The sequence below is a fragment of the Myxocyprinus asiaticus genome, chromosome 25 (genome assembly GCF_019703515.2).
Source record: "Myxocyprinus asiaticus isolate MX2 ecotype Aquarium Trade chromosome 25, UBuf_Myxa_2, whole genome shotgun sequence".
In the NCBI taxonomy this organism is placed as follows: Eukaryota; Metazoa; Chordata; class Actinopteri; order Cypriniformes; family Catostomidae; genus Myxocyprinus; species Myxocyprinus asiaticus.
Genome location: NC_059368.1, coordinates 35,304,128 through 35,331,274, shown reverse-complemented (window position 1 = coordinate 35,331,274; position 27,147 = coordinate 35,304,128). Strand labels below are relative to the sequence as shown.

The 27,147-nt window shown below is 42.6% G+C and overlaps 1 long non-coding RNA gene across 2 annotated transcripts in view; it reads right to left on the bottom strand.

The window, feature by feature from the left end:
- Window positions 1-879: 879 nt before the first annotated feature.
- Window positions 880-27,147, bottom strand: part of LOC127416267 (uncharacterized) — a 31,721-nt gene continuing 5,453 nt past the window's right edge. The window contains exons 2-7 of one of the 2 annotated variants that reach the window (XR_007893080.1): window positions 23,731-23,984; window positions 15,484-15,635; window positions 15,149-15,385; window positions 14,411-14,635; window positions 2,620-2,756; window positions 880-2,430 (exon numbers count right to left, since the gene is read on the bottom strand). This is a non-coding gene — a long non-coding RNA (uncharacterized LOC127416267). Of the gene's footprint in view, window positions 2,431-2,619; window positions 2,757-4,022; window positions 6,102-14,410; window positions 14,636-15,148; window positions 15,386-15,483; window positions 15,636-23,730; window positions 23,985-27,147 lie in introns of those variants that run through there. The other variant, XR_007893079.1, reaches the window with a different exon arrangement.

Genomic DNA, 27,147 nt, shown 5'->3' with positions numbered 1-27,147 from the left:
CTGGTTGACCAGCTTCACCAGTTAAGTGACACCATGGCTATGCTGGTCCACCAGCTAAATAGACTAAATGGACTACTTAAGATTCATGTTGGTCTTTTCAGCAGGACCTACAACATTGTTCTCTCTAACACGCAAGTCCTAACACAAGCCTAATTGGACTTACATCTACACATTGATGTCTTTAATCATGCCTACAGTATTTCCAATCTTAAGTCATCAAACACTGCCATCTTTATGCATAGTCTACTTTAGAGAACATACAACATTCATGAATCAAAATAATTTGAATACGTAACTGTGTGTGTAAGGAAGACTGCTTATCACTCGCACTGCTGTTGCTCGGTATCAAATTCACTATATGTTTAAACAATGAGCAGCTGGAAGGCTTGCCTGGCTTTGGTGCCATGGGAACATTTCTTGCATCATCTATGTGGTTATTTGAGGAACATTTGGGGATATATCAGTTGCGAACCTGGTCCTGGGGTGAAACACCAAAGTTGCCAACTTACAGCAAACATCAAATCCTAGAAGTTAAAGTAAAATCAGAGAAATATGCACTAACTGCAATGGCTTCTCTGACCAGGCCAAAGTTCCACCTCTGAGTAAGGCCACTCTGTTGAGTAAACTTTAGTGAACCCTCTGAACTGCTGTAGGGTTGAGGTTGAAGGAGAGAAGCCAGTGTTGGCTGCCCTCCACAGGCTGGGAGGTCTGACTTCTTTAGTCTCCAGCCTCTTCAACGGTCTTGCCATCTGTTGGTGGTTTTTGTGCCTTGTGGGTAACCCATTTTGTTTGTTTAGCAATATTAAATTGTGGGTTTACAGAAACCCCATGCCAGTGGTCAAATATTATTCCACACCTTCCCATCGACCAGAGAGAATGTGGAGAGTGAAACTACAGGCTTTATTCTGGCCACGTGCCGAACAATAAGGAGGTTTGCATATTAAGTATTTGAACACAAGGGCAAAGAGTTAATGTGCAAAATTGTGGGAGCTTGTCCAGTGGAAAAGATTCTTTGTGCTTTCAAAGTCTCCCTCTGCTCTTGTAACCCTTGTATTTTTGGCCCTACTGAGGGTCAGAATGAAATGAACCATTATGTGTCAACATTATTTAAGACAGTGGGAATTTTCTTTTGTGGTTGAGGGGCAAAATTGCTCTTATCTTGTGCACTAAGCATGACAAACTTTTTACTCATGTACATAAATAAATAAGAATGCTTATATTTAATCGACTTCCTACTAAAAAGTCTGAAGTCTTCATCTGGTTTATCAGTGACAAGCAAACAAAAACACGTGCACACTCACATTGTTTTTAGCCATTCATGTTTTTGCACACTCTGACAATTCCCTCCACAGATTAGTTGGTGCCTCCACCTATTGGTGAAAATACTCAACTTCAAGGGATAGTTCACCCAAAAATAAAAAATTATGTCATCATTTTAATTTGCAATTAAAGTGAACGGTGATAGAGGCTAACATTCTGCTTTTGTTTTATGAAATAATAATAATAATAATAATAATAATAATAATAATAATATAAAATCTTATGAGGGTGAATAAATGATCAAATAATTTGTATTTTTGGGTGAACTATCCTTTTAAGGCAGTTTGTGCTGACATTTTGCAAATATTTTGGTCATTTGGTTTAAGTTGTTATAGAAACAAAAAATCCACATATATATTTAAGTGTAATGTCCATAGGTCTCTATAAAAGAAGGGAACAGTGCCTGAGTCATAAGAGAAACTGGTAGTATAATTAGGAATCTTACAAAAGAATGAATAATAAAAGTAATAATGATGAAAAAAATTGGTTAAATTCCCACTTGTATACTTACCTACAGACACTGTGTTGGGACAACTGAAATCCCTTACAGGTGTGACTGCTGAATAGTGAGATAAGCTGTATATGTCCCAGTGCTTTGATCTACATTTATGCATTTTGGCTGACACTTTTATCCAAAGCAACTCACAATGCCCTGATTACAGGGACAATCCCCCTGGAGCAACCTGGAGTTAAGTGCCTTGCTCAAGGACACAATGGTGGTGGCTGTGGGGATTGAACCAACAACCTTCCATTACCAGTTCAGTGCTTTAGTCCACTACACCACCACCACTCGATCTAACACCAGTATGCCATCTCTGCAAGTGCATTCTCATCATGAATATAGAAACAGTGATTCAGTGACTAAGGAGAGTCACCAGGGAGACCAAGAGGTAGACTGCAAGTCATTGTTTGTGCTTGGTGGTCGCTGGTGGTTGTGGGTGGTTGGAGATGAGATGGATGATGGACTTCAGGGCGCCCCGTGCGCCTCAGGCAAGATTCCACCCCGGGTGGCTGCCCATGTCACCCATACCTAAATCCGCCCCTGCAAACCATCCTGGAACACATGTCTCCCAGTGCCATCAGAAGACACACACTCCAGTTTCTTTGTGCCTGTTGATTCAGTTGAGTTTTATCTTAAGGGTACTTAATATGTCTTCAATAATTTCTTTGCAAAGAAATTAGGATATGATATACAACAAAATTATGAAATAAAATTTTTACCGCTATTTTGACAATTTGTAAATACAGTTCCTTTAGAAAATTCAAGACATGTGTCATTATATGACAAACACCTTTTACCTGCATCTGTCCAGCACAGATGATTTGTGGCTGGGTCCACAGTCAAGGGATTTGGCAACCTGAGAGCCTTATATCCCTCCAGTGATGAGATCTCAATTTTAAGGGCATCACAGTTCCAGTCGGTCCAGTATAGGGTTCTGAAGTGCATGTAGATAAACATGACATGAAGTCAGTTTCGAACAAAACCACTGAACTATGTAAGTTTAATGCAGATATGAAGTAAATGAAGATGTGGTTAATGTTCATGTTCTCTATGAAAATAAATGTTTAACAGTATAATTTTGTTTAAATATTTAGCAATCTATTTTCCAGTGGCTAGCTTCACTCAATTATATGTGTTTTAAGATGGCTTGATTAGACATTCAGATTAGTATAGAAAAATTATTGCCTCTGAAACAGTTTGACAGAATACAAACAGCAAGTGAAGGATTTTGGTCTCATTTACCCACTCTTAGTGTCCACTATGATGGCTCTGGGACTGACCAAATCAGAGTCAAACAGCACTTTTCTGTTCCTGCCATCCAGGCCAGATGTCTCAGTTCTGTCTTTCCCACTGTCTACCCAAAACAGCTACCTGTGCACAGTGTCTACTGCAATTCTCTCTGGCTGACCATGGTATGGAATTACACATTGCATGATTATGGAGACTAAAGTGAACAAACTTTGTTATGACACTATCATAATTACCCATGGATGGATGGATATATGATTAGTCTTAAATCGTAAGAAATATGCATTTCAGTTTTCCATTCCTTTTGCAAATAGAAATTCCTCACTTTACCAAATTTTTTACAACTGTTTTCACAACAATATATATATATATATATATATATATATGTATATATATATATATATAAACTGGCGGCCAAAAGTTTGGAACAATGTACAGATTTTGCTGTTTCGGAAGGAAATTGGTACTTTTATTCACCAAAGTGGCATTCAACTGATAACAAAGTATAGTCAGGACATTACTGATGTAAAAAACAGCACCATCACTATTTGAAAAAAGTCATTTTTGATCAAATCTAGACAGGCCCCATTTACAGCAGCAATCACTCCGACATCTTATCCTTGAGTAATCATGCTAAATTGCTAATTTGGTACTAGAAAATCACTTGCCATTATATCAAACACAGCTGAAAGCTATTTGGTTAGTTAAATGAAGCTTAACATTGTCTTTGTGTTTGTTTTTGATTTGCCACAGTATGCAATAAATTGGCATGTCTTAAGGTCAATATTAGGTCAAAAATGGCAAAAACAGAAACAGTTTTCTCTAGAATCTCATCAGTCAATCATTGTTTTGAGGAATGAAGGCTATACAGTGCTTGAAATTGCCAAAAAACTGAAGATTTAATACAAAGGTGTACATTACAGTCTTCAAAGACAAAGGACATCTGGCTCTAACAAGGACAGAAATAGATGTGGAAGGCCCAGATGTACAACTAAACAAGAGGGTAAGTACATCAGAGACTAAAGTTTGAGAGATAGATGCCTCACATGTCGTCAGCTTCATTGAATTCTACCCACTCAACACCAGTTTCATGTACAACAGTAAAGAGAAGACTCAGGGGTGCAGGCCTTATGAGAAGAATTGCAAAGAAAAAGCCACTTTTCAAACAGAAAACAAAAAGAAAAGGTTAGAGTGGGCAAAGAAACATTGGACAACAGATAATTGGAAAAGAGTGTTATGGATCTTAACCCCATTGAGCTTTTGTGGGATCAGCTAGACTGTAAGGCACGTGTGACGTGCCCGACAAGACAGCCACATCTATGGCAAGTGCTACAGGAAGCGTGGGGTGAAATGTCACCTGAGTATCTGGACAAACTGACAGCTAAAATGTCAAGGATCTGCAAAGCTGTCATTGCTGCATGTGGAGGATTTTCTGATGTGAACTCTTTGTAGTTTAAGTTCTGAACATTTTTTTCAAATTGAAATAATTTTTCACGTTATTACAGTTTTTCTCAATCGATTTGGCACATTTACTGAAACAAAGTTACAGTTGTCAAAACTCTAAGTACAATCCTCACATCATGTGGTACATTCAGCACACCACTCTTTGTGACCTGCAAAAGGCGATTACTCAAAATAATTAACTCATATTTCAAATGTAAAGAAATCCATCAAAGAATAAATCATTGTCATCAAAACAAAAGGTTCCTTTATCATTGTTTAGACCAAGACAGTCAAAATGCAAAGACATCTTGTCAAATGACAGTGTACTCTGAAAGTGTGATAGTTACCCACTATGTAATATTGTCCAATTGCTAACATTGTATATATAGACAGCTGAATAGTACTGATGTCAAAAAGTCATGGCACACACCATACTTTCAACAAAACATTTATTCAAACATTTCTCATCATTGTATGTACACACTTTACAGCCAACTGAAAATACGTAAAGAAAGCTTGTACAGAAAAAAATATATACAACAGCAAAATTCAGGGACTACAATATGTGCAAGAAAAAAGAAAATATGCTGCAAGTTCATCAACCTCATGGGTCTTCCAATCTCTCCTCTCTGTCTGGCCACAACAATTCATCTACATCACACCTAATATCCTGCCTTGCAATGCAACGAGGGAAAAATCTTTTGGCATGACGCAGCCACACCCTACAACAATCTGCTGTGATATCCTCACAACCAGCATCCACTGCACCAAGTAAGGACAACTGGTCATGTGTAACGTGGCTGGCAAGGATGGAGGATCTAAGAGCAGCTTTTAATGGAAACAAAAGATGAACAGAGTAACACAGAGAACCAGGTACAGAACATAACAACACATGTGAAGACTGACAAAGGAAGCAGGGAAAACAAGGGCTTAAATACACAGGGGCAAACAAGAGAACGAGGAACACCTGTGGAAACAATCGGGGAAAACCAATCATAAAATGAAACTACAAAAGGACTACAAACTAACAGGAAACAGGAACATGGGAACTAAACAAGAATTTCAACATAAAAGTCAATGCAAAAAACAGGGAATATGTGACATCATGAGGACGGTGATCATAGACCTTCCATCTCCATGCAGAAAAGAACTCCTCAATGGGATTTAGGAATGGGGAGTGTGATGGGAGAAACTCCATCAAAAAACATGGGTGGGCAACAAACCATTCCCTGACTGTATTTGAACGATGGAAACTTACATTGTCCCAAACTATAACATACGTTGGCAAGTAATTTCTTACCAACCCCCTCTCTTTCTCAGGAATGAGATTCCTGTAAAGAGTTTCCAGGAAATTGAGGATACATTGTGTGTTATAGGGCCCAATGATGAGAATGTGGCTGAGTACACCATTCCCACATATGGTAGCACACATTGTAATGTTCCTTCCACGCTGGCCTGGCACATCAACATTGGCTCGGTGACCAATAATATTACGGCCACGTCTCCTGACTTTGGTCAAGTTGAATCCTGCCTCATCAACATACACAAAAATGTGCGGGGATTCATCAGCCTCCAGCTCCATTACTCTCTATAAAAGATAGTAAAGCAATTTAGGAAATCATTTATAATAGATATTGTAAATCATACAGTTACACAAATGCCACATTGTGTAACATATTCTGCATATACAGGTTGTACTTGTTACAATTTTTCTCAATCGATTTTACGCATTTCTCTAAACTCAGGTCACTGCTCTCAATACAATTAACACAGCCATCTGAACACTTTGTAATTGTCCTAAACAGATTGTGCATTTTTCTTGATTTTCCTCATTTTCTCGAAACACTACATACAAATTTCTCTGATCTCAAATTCATGCTTTCAAAACAGTTAACACAAACAACTAAATTAAAGTCATACTCTCAAATGCACGTCAGGTTGTCAAATGCCTTCATATTGATATCTGCTGTGTTAGTAATGCATGCACCAAAGAAAATGCAGTTTAAAAAAAATTACACACAACTGTCATGACTTTGCTATCTATAAAAGGGGTCAAATATGAAAATTCAGAGCAAACAAACAACGAGGAAGAAGTAGAAGAAGAAGAAGAAGAAAAAGAGGAATAACAACACGAAGAAGAGGTGCAAAATGAAAAGAGGTAGAGTGGGTAAAGGAAGAGAAAATAGGAGGAAGAAGAGATGAGAAAAGGGGAAGGTTTTCTCAACTCTTTCAGGGGTGAGCATTGCATTGAAAGAGTTGAGGAAAGACCAAATGGAGATGGTGTAATGATGGTGAGAAGAGAGAAAGAGGACAGCAAGGTGGAAGAGTAAAGAAGACACAGAAGAGGCTCAAATGATCTGATAGTTCCTCTAATTTATCATATTATAAATCACGGTCTCTCTGAGACACACAAAGTGTTCAGCCTAATGTGAGCAGATCTACAGTGACTTCAATCTCAACAAAAAAGAAGAGGGAGAAATGCCATTCCTCTGCATGCCAGTCAATCAATGTCCACAATTACTGTACCATCTGTGCTTATAGTGCTGCCATATAGTGTCCATACAATTTAGCAAGACTGCTATTTTTTGTTTGTTTGTTGTTTGTTTGTTTGTTTGTTTTTTACAGTAAACTTCTTCATCATCCTTCCAGAGGAAGAACAGGAACAACTAGAAATTTAGAGGCATTTTATGAAAACAGATAGAAAAAGGTCTTTATTGTGGATTTTTATGATAAATGTGTTATTTCAATCATAGAGTTGTGTGTCTATAGCTGAAAATGTTATGAATTCAATCAAGAACACATCTATAGTTTTGATGTTATTATTTAGTTTTAATAAATGCATTATCAGAAAAGAATATGTTGCTTCATTATGCAGTGAAATTGAATTGTTTTGCAAAACTGAGTGTCTGTTTCATCCGCTGTGTGAATTGTTTTGAGAGCACTGATTATAGTTTGGAGAAATGTATAAAACTGACTGAGAAAAACTGTAATACTGAAAGACAAGAATATTACAGCACTGTGTAGTGTACAATGATGAATTCTTACCTGTACATACATTGCTCTAAACTGTGAGGAAATTGAATTGTCCCCCATCTAGCCTAAGTCTATCCATCTGACAACTATTACAACAATACCACATAACTATTATGTATCTAATACAGTATATGTGTGACAGGTTATTGTGATTGTTGGTTGTTCTATTTAGCATGTAGGGATTTACACAATGAACATGTGTATAATTGCATTTGAGAGTAATATCATTCAATAGCAAATTAATGCAAATTATTTTGATCTGCAAGGCTTACTCAATGCATTTTGTGCCAAAGCAATTATAAATTAATATAGTCATGTGAACAAATGACCTAATGTTCATATATGTTGCAAGAAAGGAGGTCACAGGAGCAGGATCTAAACGCAGCTTCTTTAATAACAATAAAACAGAACACAAGGCAGAATAAACGCGGAAACAGGGCAAGACAGGAAACCAGGAAGTAAAACAAAAGTAAACTAACAGGACTGGAACCGGAGCATGAACAGGGGAGAAACATTAACAACCGACAAGGGTAGAACAGACATCAGGGCAATATATACACACATAGATAATGAGGTAAATGAAAAACAGGTGAAAACAATGGGGAACAGCTGGTAGCGATCAGGGCAGGGAATCATGGGAAGTATCGTAACATAACCCCCCCCCCCCCCCCCACACACACACACACACACTTAACGGGCGGCTCCTGATGCCCAAGGAGGGCCAGAGGACCCAGGAGACCAGATCAGATCAGGCAGACAACCATGGGACCTAGGGAATCAGGGCAGATCAGGCGGATGACCAGGGGACCAAGGGAGCCAGAGAAGATCAGGCGGTCCACCATGGGACCAAGGGATCCAGAGCAGATCAGGCAGATGACCAGGGGACTAAGGAAACCAGGGCAGATCAGGCAGACGGCCAGGAGACCAAGGGAGCCAGAGCAGATCAGGCAGATGGTCAGGAGACCAGGGAGATCAGAGCAGATCAGGTGGATGGCCAGGAGACCCAGGAGACCAGAGCAGATCAGGCAGACAGCCAGGAGATCCAGAAGACCAGAGCAGATCAGGTGGACAGCCATGAGACCAGGGAAACCAGAGCATATCAGGCGGACAATCAGGAGACCCAGAAGACCAGAGCAGAACAGGCAGATGGCCAGGAGACCCAGAGGACCAGAGCAGATCAGGCGGAAGGCCAGGAGACCCAGGATACCAGAGCAGATTAGGCAGATGGCCATGAGACCAGGGAGACCAGAGCAGATCAGGCAGACAGCCAGGAGATCCAGAAGACCAGAGCAGATCAGGTGGATGGCCATGAGACCAGGGAAACCAGAGCATATCAGGCGGACAATCAGGAGACCCAGAAGACCAGAGCAGAACAGGCAGATGGCCAGGAGACCCAGAAGACCAGAGCAGATCAGGCGGAAGGCCAGGAGACCCAGGATACCAGAGCAGATTAGGCGGATGGCCATGAGACCAGAGCAGATCAGGCGGACGGCCATGAGACAAGAGCAGATCAGGCAGATGGCCATGAGACCAAGGATAACAGAGCAGATCAGGCAGATGGCCAGGAGATCCAGAAGGCCACCTCAGGATAGGGACTGGATCAGGAGGCCAGGTTGGTGGCCACAGGGCTGAAACAGGGTCAGGAGACCTGGGAGATGACCACAGTCTAGGGACTGGAGCCATGGAAGGAGCTGTAGGAGACTCAAGGGGCGAAGCTGTGGAAGGCGGAGCTGTGGCAGGCTCGAGGGGCGGAGCCATGGAAGGTGGAGCCGAGGCAGGCTTGAGGAGCGGAGCTGTGGAAGGCAGAGCCATGGAAGGCTCGAGGGGCGGAGCCGTGGCAGGCTCGAGGAGCGGAGCCGTGGCAGGCTCAAGGACGACCTCTGTGGTCGTGAACATGGGCAGAGAATTGGAAACGACCTCCATGGTCGTGTACAAGGGCAGAGACTCGGAGACGACCTCTGTGGTCATGAACATGTGCAGAGACTTGGAGACAACCTCTGTGGTCATGAACATGGGCAGAGACTCAGAGACAACCTCTGTGGTCGTGAACATGGGCAGAGAATTGGAAACGACCTCCATGGTCGTGTACAAGGGCAGAGACTCGGAGATGACCTCTGTGGTCGTGGGCATGGACAGAGACTCGGGAACGACCTCTGTGGTCGTGGGCATAGGCAGAGACTCGGAGATGACCTCTGTGGTCATGAACATGTGCAGAGACTTGGAAACAACCTCTGTGGTCTTGTACATGGGCAGAGACTCGGAGACAACCTCTGTGGTCATGAACATGGGCAGAGACTTGGAAACGACCTTGGGTACAGAAGCCTTTCTCCTCCTCCTCCGGGAGGCCGAAGTTGGCAGCGCAGGCTCTGGGACTGATGAGGCTGGCAACTCAGGCTCTGCGACAGACGAGGCTGGCTCTGGGATGGATGAGGCTGGCAACGCAGGCTCTGGGACGGACGCGGCTGGCAACGCTGGCTCTGGGATGGATGAGGCTGGTGACGCTGGCTCTGGGATGAATGAAGTTTCTAGCTCGTTGGCCGTGGCAGGCATGGGCATTGACTCGTTGGCTGTGGCAGGCATGGGTGTTGGCCGTGGCAGGTGTGGCTGTTGGCTTGTTGGCCGTGGCAGGCGTGGGCATTGGCTCGTTGGCCGTGGCAGGCGTGGCCATTGGCTCGTTGGCCGTGGCAGGCATGGGCGTTGGCTCGTTGGCCATGGCAGGTGTGGCCGTTGACTCGTTGGCCGTGGCTGGCAGAAGTACTGACAAGCTGTGAGGAAGGGTCTTCGTTACCCTAAGCACCAACATCAGTGGCAGATAATTCAACTTGGAGACAAGGGTCGAGAAGGGCTTCGAACCAGGAGTCACGGAAGGCAAGGCTAAGACATGGTGTGGAACCGACTCAGACGTGGTTGTAACATGGCATGGAACAGACTTAGACTTGACTGGGACATGGCGTGGAGCAGACTCAAACTTAACGGTGATATGACATGGAGCCAACTGTGATGTGGCTGTGATGTGGCATGGAGCAGGCTCAGGCACGGCTGTGATGTGGTGTGGAGCAGACTCAAACTTAACTGTGACATGGAGTGGAGCAGGCTGACATGGTGTTGCTGTGACATGGCACGGAGCAGGCTGAGGCGTTGGTGTGACATGGCATGGAGCAGACTGAGGCGTGGCTGTGACATGGCATGGAGCAGGCTGAGGCGTGGCTGTGACATGGAGCAGGCTGAGGCATGGCTGTGACATAGCATGGAGCAGGCTGAGGCATGGCTGTGACATGTGACATTGCTGTGACATGGAGCAGGCTGAGGTGTGGCTGTGACATGGCATGGAGCAGGCTGAGGCATGGCTGTGACATGGAGCAGGCTGAGGCATGGCTGTGACATAGCATGGAGCAGGCTGAGGCATGGCTGTGACATGGAGCAGGCTGAGGTGTGGCTGTGACATGGCATGGAGCAGGTTGAGGCGTTGCTGTGACATGGCATGGAGCAGGCTGACATGTGGCTGTGACATGGCATGGAGCAGGCTGAGGCGTGGCTGTGACATGGAGCAGGCTGAGGCGTGGCTGTGACATGGCATGGAGCAGGCTGAGGTATGGCTGTGACATGGCATGGAGCAGACTCAGGCGTGGCTGTGACATGGTATGGAGCAGACTCAGACGTGGCTGTGACATGGCATGGAGCAGACTCAGGCGTGGCTGTGACCTGGCGTGGAGCAGGCTCAGGCACGGCTGAGATGTGATGTGGAGCAGATTCAGGCGTGGCTGACTCGGAAGCCAGGATCGGGATTGACTGAGGAGCAAGTGTCTCTAATACCAGCGTAACATATTCCTCCCACGTGTAATCTCCGGTCACCAGCAACTCCCTCCACTGGTGAGCAATGAGACTGATTGAATACATGGACTTCAGGGTTAAATCAGAAAAGTCTGTGTATTTGGCAAGGACACAAAACAGACAGGAACATTCCTGGACAGGTAAGTTTGCTCGGATCAGCTGAATAAAGGGAGCCGTTAGATCCATTTCGTTTAGTCGGTTGTTCTGTTGCAAGGAAGGAGGTCACAGGAGCAGAATCTAAACGCAGCTTCTTTAATAACAATAAAACAGAACACAAGGCAGGATAAACACGGAAACAGGGCAAGACAGGAAACCAGGAAGTAAAACAAAAGTAAACAAACAGGACTGGAACCGGAGCATGTAGTCCAGTGTAGTCCAGGGGGAAACAGATGACAGAGGCAAAACACAGGGCAAACAACAGAGAATCGTAACAATATAGTTAGTCATATAGTTTGAAAAGTTTAATAAAAAAAGTTTAATAGTCATTTGACGATTGTGCCAAAGCGATTGAGAAAAACTGTAATATCCTGACTATACACTGTGATCAGCTGAATGCCACTTTAGTGAATAATAGTACCAATTTCTTTCCATAAGAGCAAAATCTTTACATCATTTCCAACGTTTGGCCACCAGTGTATATCTTTCTGTTTAATTCTAGATTGGAAAAATAAACCTCAGGTTTTCAGTGTGGTTTCAGACATTTGGACCCCACTGGATGGACGGACGGATGGACGGACAGACAGACAGATAGATAGATAGATAGATAGATAGGTAGATAGATAGATAGATAGATAGATAGATAGATAGATAGATAGATAGATAGATAGATAGATAGATAGATAGATAGATTGAAAATATGTATTCAAATGACAGTTTGACCATCTCCTTGGTGGATAATAGCTTCTGGCTCAGACCCAAACACTAACACAGCTCTGTTAATGGTGTGCCTTCTGAAATTTGTCCAATATAACATGTTCTCTTGGCAGTAATAGCCAATTCTAATCACAATAGAGTCCTGCAATTATAATCATCCATTAAAAATCTAGATTAATCAGAACAAGACTGCAATAGGTTGTTTGTATCTGAGCATGAACATGAGGCTGTACCTTTAAGGCCAATAACATAGTGGACTACTCTTGAATTGGTTATGCAACATCGAGAGGAATGACTCCAATCTGTGATGCTTGAAAATAAAGGACAGCTGGCCCTGAAGGAGGGGAGCTCACTAAAGGATACATCAATGCTTTGTCCAATGGGGGAGCATTACCTGAAATACCTGACAGGTTAAAAAGGGAGACATTATGTTATCCCTAGCTATAGTCTGTTTAATAAAGTCGAGAGGGACTTAGAAGATGCACTAACTTTTAACTTTTTGTAAAATGTAAACATGCTGTACCCCTAAAGAATGATTATCACTTGCTGTTTGATGCTCTTAATCTTTTTTTTTTTTTTTTGTCTTTTTTTTTTTTTTTTTTTTAATGTTCTTGCATAAGATAACGATTTCAGTCAGTGGATTCATTTCAGTGAACTGAAAATGCTATTTTATTTTACAAGGGCCATGTCACCCCTTCAACCCCACCCATGTTGAGATCACATGACCAGCCAAATACAACTCAAACTAGATCTGCTTACGCTGCTGCTGAGTATGAAAACTTGCTGCTGCTAGAACATACTCAGAAACATGTTAAGCATGTAAGATATGCTGCTGCACAATAAGACATAAGACATGCAGGATCAAGCATGTAAGATATGATGCTGCTGCACTATTACACAAGTGGTGGTGGGGAAGAGGAGGGTTTCAGAGAGAAAAATGTTGTAGCAAGCTGCAGTGAAACCAGCTTCTCAGCAAACAATTGAGGCAATTTAAATGTTAGACAAAGAGAGAGTACGCAAGTTGAATGGTTAACAGATTATTGGCTCTATTTTTGTGACAGTGCTAGGACCGTGTGTGCAATGATTCTGTGCTGTGTCATCCAATTTTTCGTGAGAGCACTAATTCTAATCGCAATTTCCCTGCCAGCTCAATGCACAAGTGGATGTGGGTGATACACATGCAAACTGTGGCCGTATTGTATGTTAATGAAGTGCCGCAAAGCGCAATTTGCTATTTTCCTGAGAAAAAGGTCATTGTGCTAAAATGTCTGAGAGCCACGTCTATTCTCAGCGCAGAGTCTAAACTCAGTTACTGCATTTGCAGTTTGGAGATTCCACCAGCAGATGATATCAAACAGCTATCAATCACTTTTAATACTAGCCATGATTTGTGTCAGTTAATCAATATGATTAATTATACTTACATTCTTTATAATTTAACCTACATCCAAATAGTCCTAACGAGCACCACATTTTCCATGCGGATGCATTCCGACACGTATTTAAGGAGCAGATCACTGTCATAAAAATATGCCTAACATCCAACAAAGATGTAGTTACTGCACAAAAGAATGTGACAAAAAATGTTCCATATTTCTATTTTTCTAATGCATTAAATACAGCCCATTTACACTGCCAAATATCCTATGAATGTGCTGTCTTCATTTATATCATTGTTGCTTGACAGGGAATGAAGTATATACAGTGACAGGACGCAGATGGTGTAATAACCTGAAAATAACCTCTAAATTAAATTGCACTTGACCAAACCCATTCAAGCTTTTTGCATGCTTTTTCATCAAACCACTAATGCAAAAGACTTAGCGCTTGGTTGCACGAAAAAACCAAAACTTCATGGCCATGCCAACTGACTGTGTCTATGATGTATCGCATAGCACAGCACTTAAGACATGGTGTTTTGTTTTTTTGTTTTTTAAAGGGCCCCAAATGTCAAATGACCAATCAGCTGCACCATGCAAGCTGATCAGCTAAACAGATTAAATGTCAAGGATTAAATATCATTCAAGATAACCAAAGCTTAGTTTAAATGTCTATTAACTTTTTCTCACAAAAGTAACATGATTTCACAAAATATTCCACAGAATATTTTATTGTTCTTTTCAATGGAATCAGTGCTTTTAAAATAACTTTACTACTTACATGAGGGCTTTACATCATCACAGGAGCGTGTTCCAATCATTTCCATGCCTTGGCGGCCGACACACCAGCAGAAACTACTGTTGCTGTAACACTGCACAGGCAGGAAATTCCCATAAGCGTCACACTGAGGCATGTAGTCCTGAGAGGATGGCTGACCATTATAGTGACTCATGAGTGAAAGTCTCCAGCGTTCGCACACAGTCTTTGCACGGGGAACCGGTGCAGCTGAGTAAGAGATAAAGTACTTGTGTCATATTTACTGAATGTAAGGAAGTTTTTTTAGATGTTTGTCTTTTTTAAAAACAGAGCAATGACAGCAATGACTGCATTCCCATGAGGGATAGTTATGCCAAATATAGCTGGAACTGCATGCCACTTCCACAACACATTCTGATACAATGTAATACAACAGCAAAGAACAGGAAATGTGAGCTTACAGTTCAGCTTGTGGAAGAAAACAGAACAACATCTGGCAGCATGGTGCTAATCTTTTGATTTGTAACATCAGTGTTGGAGTGTAATTTCATTACAAAATAATTAGTTACTGTAACCTAAAAAGTAGTGTAACACATTACAGTTTAAATTATTGTAATCAGATTACAGTTTCTGACTTTCAATTATGTAAATCACTTTTCAGTGCATTACGTTCGTTACACATAGCCTACTTAAAATAATCTAAAAATAATATTATTAATACATTTAAAACATTAATTATATTCATAGGTATGTCTGTTATACCTGGTTGATCACAGTTAGTGTTCACTCTGCCAGGCAGTGTCCTGGTGCCAACTCTCTCTTGCCCGCTACTGTCCACGCACCAGCAGGGACCAGTGGTGCCCAAGCACTGCAATGGTTTGTACTGCCCTTTCTCATCACACTGCGGAGTGAAGGCCTCCAGGCCTCAGTGGGTGATTAGACTCTTTTGCAGGCTGTCTCTGTGCTGTTGAAACACAGTTAATGGGGGCTTGGGCTTCTCTAATGGGGAAAAACAGAGGAAGAGCTTGTGTCTATTTAATGCATAACCCTAAAATTATTCCATAAATGGTGGTGGATTATTGCACAATGTGACTTACTTAAGTATTATATGTTGTTGGATCAACACACTTTGTCTGTCTTCTGTAAAATGTGTTCTGTAAAATGTGGTCTACCACTGCTTTTCACAGACACTCGTGTGTGTTTTTATTCCCACACGGATGGCATTCACCATCAATAACAACAACAGTTTCTGTAACAAATAGAAAAAGTCTCTGTATTCTTACACTAAACATTTAAATAATCAACATATATACAATAATAAACAACTATGATTCTTAAGGACTGTATTTAAATTATTATGAAATAATCTTAATTTGCTATTAACATAAAAGAATCAACTAGCGATCACAGCACTCATATTAATGTGCCTGAACAGATGTAGCTGATTAGCTAGCCACCAGAAATTATATGCATTCTTAAATAATAGCGATATCTAAGCACGTATAATTTTCAAGGCATGTACAACTAACAATAACTCAAATGATAAAGTTAAAGTATAATCTAGAAATAGACAAATTGTACACTTACATCATCTTTGACTGTTGTGTCAGAAGTGAAATGGAATGAATGTGTATAACTAAACCCAGACTGAACTATTGTGAATGTGCATCTTGCGCTAGAATATACGCATTTTACGTAACTGTCCCATTCAGATACCCGGCTCTGTTACGTAATGTAGCTTGGCAACCTCCATACCAGGAAGAATTCACAACAGCCGCCCCCACAATTGAGCAGCAAATGGGCTACAGAGAGAATTCTTCAAGTGTCTTTAGTATCCTCATCAAAGGCAGGGAGCTGAATCAGACAAGCAACTGGTCTTGTGTAAACTTTGCCTTTGACAAGAACATCTGCAGACCTCACATGACCATCTAGGTCTGTTAACAGTTTTAACCATCCTCACGATGGGCCACTGAGCCCTGGGAAGCTGAGGATCAATTATTAAGACAACGGAGTTCAGGGCAGGTTTGCTGATGATGTCCGCCACTAGTGGTGGATCTGCACTGAGGGTAAGTAGTTGCTTGTAATCTGTATCCAGAATTCATCCACAGGTTTTGGCTATGGCACCATCTTCACCGCCCCATAACAGCTGGTGCATATGCCACTTGGGGCAGAGACGCATCATGCCACCCCATGAGAAGGTGTTTGGCGTAATGGGGTCAAGGTCGGCTACATCAGTAGAGGCATATCCTAGTGGCTTAGAATTCAGGATTCCCTCTACCTCCACTAACACTGTATGGAGGACATCCTCGGACATTGCTTGACTTCCCACTGCAACTTGGAGAGCAGCCTTAATAGAGCAGAACTCTCTTTCCCAAACCCCACCGAAGTGGGGAGCATTTGGCGGGTTAAACTTGAAAAGGATCTGATACTGCATTAACTGTGCTTGAAGCTGTGGCTCCATAGCTGCCTAAGCCTCACAGAGTTCCCTCTCTGCTCCTTGGAAGTTGGTTCCACAGTCTGACAATATTTCCTTTGGTCAGCCTCATCTGGAAATAAACCGGAGAATGCAAGCAAGAAGGCTTCTGTTTCCAAGGAATTGAGGAGCTCAATGTGTACAGCACGGGTAGTCATGCACTTGAAGATGGCACCGCAGCACTTCTCATTCCACCTACCAATCTTCACAAAATACGGTCCGAAGCAATCGATGTCTTTCGAGTAAAAGGGGGGACAGAAAAGTCTGTTGCTCTGGTGGTAGGTCTGCCATCTGAGGGATCTTTGGTTGGGTCCTCCACCACTGACAAGATGGACAGGCTGACGACCTCACAGGATCCAGTAATGTCCCCGTATTTCAGCAAACACTCTCTCCATTCCAGGGTGTAATAGTCACTCATCAAACTCTTTGATGATAGCTTGGTCACTGGGTGCCATGGATCAAGAACAATCGGATGTATCTCTTCCATGTTTGCATTGTGCATTCTGTGTAATCTTCCCCCGACATGTAGCCGACTTGTCTCTGAATTCCACTCAAATGATAGCCAACCGACTTTGATTTGGAACAGGTTTCTGGGCTTTAAGAGTGGCTACCTCCTCTGGAAATTTCTGAGCTTGACACTCTTGCAAGACTAGAGTTTCTGCATCCTGAAAACTAACAAACTGGTTATCTGTAAGATCAGATGTTCCTGGAAAAGCGTGTCTAGTAGCATCCACTAGCTCTTTCCATGAGTTGAACTGAGTAGCATCAGGAATCATAAGGTTTGGCTCTACCACTGTTAGACAACAAAGAGTGGTCCCTTTCAATTCTAAGGTTGTCTCTGTGTAATAGCTGGCAGTCTCTTTGGCCAGTATTCAGGGCTCTCTCTCAGGAACAGTGGTCCCAGAGTCCATCGACTGGGCTTTGTAAGAGATAGGAGAGGTTTACCTCTTGTTTTGTCATCTGCCGGGTTATCAACATAACACCAAGCCTGTCTTTCTGTCAGATCTTTTATCTCAGACACCCGGGTTCCAGTGAAAACCTTAAATCGGCAGGAGTCCGATTGCAGCCATTCCAATATGGTTGCTTAGTCAGTCCACAGGGTTGTCTGACGGATGGCAAATGTCATTTCAGTTTCCAGTAGTTTGGCTAACTGAGCACAGAGCTCTAGGCGTGGCATAGACTGTTGCCTTTTAGGAGCAATCCTTGACCTGGCCATTACAAATAAGGTGTGAGTAGAATTGCCTGAGAGCATGGACAGATAGGCTACTACTCTGTATACCTTTTCTGAGGCGTCACAGAACACATGAAGATCATACACCAGATCCGCCTCATTCATTTGTACCGATGTGTAGCAGCGGGGAATAGTATTTCGCTGAGGTGAAGCAGCTCGTTTTTCCAGTGCTTCAGGCATTTCAGAGGGCTTCAGAAAGGTCCGTGTTATCCCAGTCCCTCTTCTTGGCCCACAACTGTTGGATAAGCACCTTCGCTCTGGTACAATAAATCCCAGAGGATCATATAGACTTGCTAATACCTGATATGCCATTCTCATGGTCAGTTCTGTGAGTCCAATTGGCCGGTGATGATAGCCTAGGGTGTCAGCTGCACAGATCCAGCTTAAGCCTAGGGTGGGCTCTAAGGGTTCAGTACGATTCTGTTCTAGCCACTGCTCCTCAGCCAATGACTTAGCTTCAGCTGGCAGGTGTTCTACTACTGACGCCTGATTGCTGGCCCACTGTCTGATGTCGAATCCTCCTTCTGCCAGTAGGCTGTGTTACTGGTCCACTCTAGACTTAGCAGTAAGTATGGAAGAAAAGCTCTCCAAACAGTTGTCCACGTAGAAGCTTTGCTGGACCAAGTCTCCTCTGACTTGTCTACTTCTTCAGGTGAGAGCTTAACAATATGTCCTGCTTCTATGAGCTTGGTAATTTGCCCAGAGTACACTATTGTCCTTTCAGTGCTCTGCTTGAGTCTCCTTTCCGTGTTCCTGAGGTTAGGCATAACGGACTGGACTGAACCTTTAAGCTTTTGTGCACTGGACTTATGGAGGAGAGGGGTTGCGTAGCGTTGAACTACATTAATGAGGACTCGCTGTGTCTTACTCTCAAGAAGGTCCATAGCTTCTTGATCCTCTCTGGAGCGGACAACTTCTCACTCCAATAAAGCAAGATGTCAAGTTGTCACAGAGGAGATCTTCAGGACTGGTGGCTGAGAAGAAAAGGCACTGTTGGGCTGATGCCTCCTTAGAAGTGAATGCTTCAACTCCTTGTAGAGCCCAACCAAGGGCCGTGTGGATTGCTACTGGTCCACGTTCTTGTCCTCTATGGATTGGCTCTATGGCAATAATGAGGTGGGCATGGCCAGATCCGATTAACACCAGTTGTCGTACATTGTAGAATGACTGCACTGGAACACCTCGTAAGTGAACATGTCATCTCTGATGTGCCTGCACTGGATAAATCTGCCCTACCAAGTCGAGACTGGAGGCAGTGAATGGTCCCTGCACCTTGAAGTGTTTTGATCCACTGAGGTGTGTGATGTCAGGTCGTACTGTGCGAAGGGCAAGAGTCTCATGCTGACCATTTAACTGGAGCAGTTTGATTGCATCAGGAAGGATCATGATCTGCTGAGCCCCATCATCCAGAATGGCAAACGTCTCCAACGACTTGGAATTGTTATGCAACAGGACTGGTACTACTTACATTTATATTTATTCATTTAGCAGACGATTTTATCCAAAGTGACTCACAAATAAGGAGAACAACAGCAGCAAATCATCCTAGGGAGGCAGTAGTAACACAAGTGCTGTAATACAAGTTTCAAAATTGTTTAGAGAAGTACCCCTTGCAAGGAGGATTAGAGTATTTTTTTAAATAAATAAGAAGACACTAAAGTGCACTAAAGGGGTTGGGTTGAGTGCTCACAAAAGAGCTGTGTCTTTAGATGCTTTTTGAAGGATGTTAGAGAACCAGCTGCTTGGGTAGAGTTTGGCAGATCATTCCACCAGCAAGGAACAGTTGAAGTGAAAGTGTTGGACAGTGATTTTTTTGCTTCTTTGAGATGGCACTACAAGGCTCCGTTCACCCACCGAACCCAAAATTCTGGAGGGCACGTAGACCTGAAGTAGTGAGTGTAGATAGGGGGTGCAGAGCCGGTGGTTGTTCTGTAAGCAAACATCAATGCCTTGAACTTAACGCGAGCAACCATTGGCAGTCAATGCAGTTTGATGAATAGATGCGTGACATGCGCTCTTTTGGGCTTGTTGAAAATCAGTCGCACTGCTGTGTTCTGTATCAATTGCAAAGGTTTGACTGTACATGCAGGAAGGCCTGCCAGAAGACCATTGCAGTAGTCCAGTCTGGATAGCACAAGCACCCGGATGTGGAGTTGTGTGGCATGCTCAGATAGGAAGGGCTAGATTTTCCTGATGTTGTACAGAGAAAATCTGCACGATCGGGCAGTCCTTGCGATGTGGTCAGTGAAGTTTACCTGATCATCAAACACTACCCCAAGATGTCTGGCTGTCCTGAATGGTGTGATCATTGACAAATCTACTTGAGTGGTGAAATTGTGCTGGACTGCTGGGCTTTCTGGAATCACCAGAAGCTCTGTTTTAGTGAGGTTGAGTTGGAGGTGATGTTCTTTCATCCAACACAAGATGTCTACCAGGCAGGCTGAGATCAGTGCAGCTACTGTAGAATTGCCATGCTGGAATAAGAGGTAGAGTTGTGTGTCATCAGCATAGCAATAGTAGGAAAAACCATGTGCCTGAATGACAGATCCCAGAGATGACATGTATATGGAGAAGAGGAGGGGCCCAAGAACTGAACCCTGGGGTACCCCAGTAGCTAGTTGGTAAGACTTAGACACCACTCTCCTCCAAGACACCTTAAAGGACCTACCTGTGAGATAAGACTCAAACCAGCTGAGCACAGTTCATGTGATGCCCTTTGCCATGAGGGTTGACAGGAGAATTTGGTGGTTTACAGTGTGAAATTCAGCATACAGATTTAGCAGAATGAGAATAGACAATTTGGATGAAGCTCTTGCCAGTCTCAGAGCTTCAGTAATGGACAGCAGGGCAATTTCCATTTGCTGTCTAGCAGGTTGTTCTGGGAGAGAAAATATGAGACTTGGTTGAACACAACTCGTTCAAGTGTTTTCGCTATAAATGGGAGGAGAGAGACAGGTCTGTAGTTTTCTAAAAGTGCAGGATTTAGTGTGGGTTTCTTAAGTAGTGGGGTTACCCGAGCCTGCTTAAATGTAGTAGGGAAGGTACCAGTGAGAAGAGATGTGTTAATAATGTGTGTGAGTGCAGATAAGATTGAAGGAGAAATAGCTTGAAGGAGATGGGAAGGAACAGGGTCAAGGGGGCAGGTAAGGAGAAGTTGAGAGACTTCAGCCTCAGAGAGGGGCCAGAAAGAGAGAAGTAGGAGTTTGTGTGCTGTTGGCGGGTGTTTGTGGGTTTGTGGTGTGGCGAACTGACTGCTGATGGTTGTTGTTTTGTTTGTGAAAAATGTGGCAAAGTCATCAGCTGTTAAAGAGGATGTGGGAGGGGGAGGAGGAAGGCAGAGAAGAGAGGTAAACGTTTTTAAGAGTGTGCGAGTGTCAGGGGAATTGTTAATCTTATTCTGGTAGTAGGCTGGTAGTAGGCTGTTTTAGCAGTGGAGATGTTAGCGGAGAAGGAGGAGAGCAGGGACTGATACTCACTCAGGTCAGCTGGATCTTTAAAGGTGCTATATGTAATATTTTACTGTACTAAATCATAACATTACCATAATATGTCATTAGAGAATTAGGAAACATGCTAAGTTGAAATACTGGCTTCTCCGATAACAATGCTACAGCCAGTATATTCTACTTTGAAGTTTCCATTCCAGGCTGGAATTTCTGTTTATGTTTTGGCCTGTGTGATCCTGCCCACTGCACACTCACCAATAGTATTTCGACACCACTAGGTTGCCAGATTTGCAGCCAAACAACACTGCGTGCTGCAGCCATGGAAGCCAGCAAACGAACTGGATCAGTGATAACAGATTCCACCTGACCTAAAAATCTAAATACCACCATGACCAGATGCATAGTAAAACAAAGATAAATATTGGAGATACCTTTGGAAGATGGAGACAGTTTAAAGCCCAGAAATCCTTTAAAACGGATGTTGAGTTGGCTAATTTGCATGTCAACATTCTGGCAACCCGCATGAGCTTCAAGTCTGGGGTGGGACAGACAACTCTCCAATATTTTGAATTTGGACTGCAGTACCCATTTCATACGCTTGTTGTCAATCTTATATATAGCACCTTTAAGGAAAACCTTAGGTGATGCAATGGAGGGTGTCATACAGATCCAACTCTCTGATGCACCTACTGTATGCCGACTAGTGTGACGTTGAGCTACACCATGGAGAACTTGGAGATGAATTCCCCCACAGTCACTGCAGGGCTTCTTGAGGTTGCATGTCTCAGATGTGTGCATTTGAGCACACTTCCAACAAGGTTTGCCCTCTGTGATCCACTTTTCAAGATCTGCTGTCAGTTGCTCTCAGATACGGTTGCAATGACTGATGTAGTACTCCTTGCTGTCACAGAAGAGACAATAGACCTTGAAGGTTTTCTTCTTCGACTGTGTAGGCTTACTGGCACTGTTAGGTTATGAGGGCTCCATGCCATGATAAACAACCACACATTGACCATGTCCCCTGGAAAGAGTCCTCTCTTTTGCTATAAATGCTGGTTTCTTCTGTTGGTAGCATTGTACTAAACAGCTAGACAATTGCTGCTGCTGAGCTTTGACCTGAAGGCATCCAGCAAAGTCTTGCAGGTTGTAGGGATTGAGGCTTATGGTACTGAGTTTCCCTTGGAGCTGCAAATACTGTATGAAACTGTCCCATAAGTACTTTGGCAGCTTATTTAGCAAGCGATCTACATGTGAGCAGCAATTAAGCTCCATGCCATGAGGTCCCTCTTATGATATCAGCATGCTGACACTGAGGTGGACCCGTAGCGTGAAGCTCTAGAATCTGTGAGCATCATTGGACTTGATATTAGATGTGGTAAGAATCGCTGCTATTTTATTTTGAGCCAGTTGGTGTGTTTGACCATACTGCAGTTGAAGTGCTTGCATGGCTGCTGAATATGGAAAAGGATGATGGTGGCAGGACTGACTAATCATTTGGGCCTCAGGAAGCTTGAGGTGCTCTAATAGCACATTATACTTGTACTGCTCTGTTAGCTTTGGATGAGGTTCGAGCAGGTTATCTAAGGCTAATTTAATGTTTGCAAATTCTTTCTCACAATCCTGTGAGAAATCTGGAATTTTGGGTTGAGGCACACTATATGAGGGGCTTGAGGTGAGCTGTGGTCTAGCGGTGTTATGACAGGTTGTAGCAGCAGGGCAGCAGAAAAGACTTGATCTCTCATGGTTGGATTAGTGGCTGAGAATTTAGTTTGAGGTGGCTTTGATAAAGCAGGAAGTTTGCAGGGATTGAGTGCATAGCTTGGAATTATTGGAACAGCGTTTGGCTGGGAATAAGGTAGCGCTGAATAGCCAGAAGGAACATTGTAATGTTGGTAGGCAGGAGCAGTAGTGGTCCACTGCCAATGGCCTGGAGGTTGAACAGTTTGTGCTGAATCATCATAGTGAGAAGGCCGCCTCATGAGCTGTGGAGGTACAGGTTCTGGCTTGACAGATATATGTACCTAGTTAGAAGGTCCCCTGTATAATTAACAGCATTAGAGAGAATTTCTGCCATACGAAACCCAAATGGGGGGGGGGGGAGTTTGTAACGTAACTCCCCCAGTAATCAAAACTAGCTGATGTAGCGCAGGGGTTAGCATGCCAGAAGAGATGGGTGAATAGGGTGTGCTCTCACAGTTCACTGGAGCTGGCTGAATAGGAGTGAATTCAGGTCGATTATGAATGTAGCCATGGATATAATCATCCAAATGCAGAGGTGTATGATGATGCGTGATGTTCATCAACTGGAGGGTAGTTGCTGAATTATTCTCAAGTGGCATAGGAAGACATTGCCCTTATATCCAGGCCAGCACTGGCAGTAGAATGAGCCCTGGGTGTTGAAACATGAAGCAAACAGATGACAGAGCTTCAGCAAACACTCATCAATATCTGCAAAAGAAGAGACACCTCTAAAAATAAGACTCAAACAGTTTACTACTTGTGTAGTCACATAAATTATACTTGTGATTCAAGAGTGTCAATGGGCCTCATTCATGAAACACAAGCAGAATCAATTTCTATGTAAATCATTCAGAAAACCATTCTACAGAAAATGTTGAATTCAGTTCAGTGCAACAATTCATGTAAGAATGGTCTTATGGGGATGTCGGAGCTGTGGCCTTGTGGTCAGTGCGGGTGATTTGAAATAATAAGCAGTGGTGCTTGTTTCCTGTTCATGTTGGGTCTGGGTCATGTTCTCTCCCCTCATGTTCTTTCAACTTTTTTTTTTTTTTTTGCCAATAAAAAGTGTCAAAAGCCCTAATATAGAAAATAATGGTTTTATGAAAAATTCGTTTGAATTATGTTTCCAGAATGAGGACCAATCAATGCAATTCTCCTTAGCTTTAGGTTTCTAGTATTTTGTTTTACGTACTGTATCTATCTAGGTAATGACACAAAGCATGTCCACTGACTTGATTTATTAATCAACATCAAAATTTTATGTTAAAATTTATACAAATGAAAAAGGAAAGTGCATCATTTATTTGTTGTGATTGGTCAGCATTTATTTTAAGTTAGCTCTTTAGGTCTATTTTTGATCCACTTTTTGCCCACACTTGGTATGTGGTGTGACAAATAAAAGTACAAATATTCCATGTAGTCTCTAAATTAATATAAGGTAATGAAAGATGCATACATAATATATTAATAAAATGATTAGCAAAATACTGTTTAAAAAAGTTTTAGATGAAGTACAGCATGTCACACCACAGGACATGTAAACTTTCCAGAAGTACTTAATGTCAACTGTGACCCCGTTTACACCTGGTATTAACATGCGTCTCGGGTGATCCGATCACATGTGGTCAGGGGAGACAGATTGCTGTTTACACCTGGTCACTTAAATGCATCTCCTGTGACCACTTGTTATCGGATTTGGAGGGGATGGACTTTGTTTCATGACGACATACATCAATCACTATATCGGTGTGTTACTGCATGACATTAAAGTGCAACAAATTCAGAAAAGACAAAGAAAGCGCAAAAACAACGGCACACTATTTCTCCCAGATGCTTCTGAAATTTAATTTAAGCACAAAAGCAACATTTTGAGCAGAATTGTCAGTTAGTGGTTTACCTGTATTACCTTGAGCTGCAGATGTTCGTGCTTCTCATAAGTATCCCTGCATGTTGATATCAATGACACAATGAAGAAGATCCATGAAGTTCTCATGCTTGTGTATACAGTATATCCGCTTTTAAATTTTTCAGATCGGACGGTTATTTCCTTTTAAAGCCGCTCGTAACCGGCAAAGTTAACACTCTTGTTTTAGCGCAGTGGTTAATTGACAGGTTAGGGGTGGCGTTTCACTGCTGCCAGGACGCATTCAGGATGGATTAGCATTTACACATCAAATGTGATGCGGTTACATGCGTTTTTGACCACATTCATATGTGTTTTTTGTGATTTGATTACAAAACGTTTTAGACCCCGTTTAGACCTGCATTTAGCACTGGCCACATGTGATTGGATCACCAAAAAAGCATCTTGATAACAGGTGTAAACAGGGTCTCTTACAATGTATGCCATCACTTACCCACACACTCATGCCAATCAAGGTCAAACTCATAGCCTGATGCACAGTGGCAGTGATAGCCACCCGGCATGTTCACACACTTGGAATGAGGACTGCAGAAATCGAGCCCCTCTACACACTCATCTACATCTGGATCACAGATTCAAAGCACAAGAGAGCAATTCTGCACTTAACCTGAGGCAATAATTCATTAAAGGCTTCAGAAGAAGTTACAGATTCTCTGAGGGAACTCTCAAAGGAACAATCATGGCAAGCTGTTGGCTTGATGTCAAATAGGACAGAGAAACAAAGACTTAAAGCCTTGTACTGTGGCAGTTAAGTCCATCTCCCTGGAAGCCCATGGCACACTGACAGTGGTACTGGGTGCCCCCGCCAGGCAGACAGAGGGCCATGAGGTCACAATGATGCTTCCCAGGTAAACAAGCTCAGGGAGCTCACCTGATAAAATACAGTTAGGATAATCTCCAAAGTCTTCAACAAGAGCCACAGATGCACCTTCTAAACCATGGACATTAATAAAGAGTTGGTCCTCCCTTTCACTCCTCTGGTTCAGCTTTCCACTAGATGCTGGAACATGGCTGCAGGGATTTTCTCCCATTCAGACACAAGACCATTAGTGAACTCAGGCACTGATGTTGGGGGATGAGGTCTGGCTCGCAGTTGGCGTTCAAATTCCCAAAGGTATTTAAATACTGTAGGTTCGAGTCTGGGCTTTGTCTCAGATCCACCATTTTCTGACAATACCATGTACTCTCGTAGTGAAGATGATGTCACAGCTGAGTCAGACACAAACTACATTACCCATTATGCCCACAGAATATATTTCACTGATTTAATGGTGCATTCAAGTCATGTCGGAATTATCGTATTTACAAGTTGAGTGCACATGAATGCCACTACAAAGTCATAATTATCAGTTAGGAAACTCAGGATATTTTATGCTTTCAAGTGCACCTGGGAAGTTACTACATCCGAGTCCGGCATTTGTTACTACGACATCATGCAATGAAGTCAGAAACAGAATACAGAAGAAGCCAAAACAAGACAAATACATAATAAACAACAGCAATAGATCTTTTTTTCTGTTGAACTAGTGAGATACTACACTTGCATGACTTTAACACTACCTATATAATTTATTAACCAACTAAATTCAACTCGTAACATGAAGTTTAGCTTCATACACAAACTCTGTCATCGAATAATACATTTATTTTATAGTCTATAATTAAATTATAAACAAAACATTTGCCCAAAATATCCTAATGTTTTATTGTGCATGGTTGAATGTTGTGAATGGTGGACAAATGCTGTAAAATAATGTATTTCAAGCAGCTCGTCAATGCTTTGAAAATAGTCAATCGATAATAAATAGGTGCTGTTTATCTGTTTAGAGTTGCTGACTGCTTTAGCAATAACGCTTTTTTCCACTGACTATTTAAAAAAGTTACACATTTAATTCATCAAGCTATTATAAACCAGTTCAAGCTGACAACACTGCGTGGACTATAAGA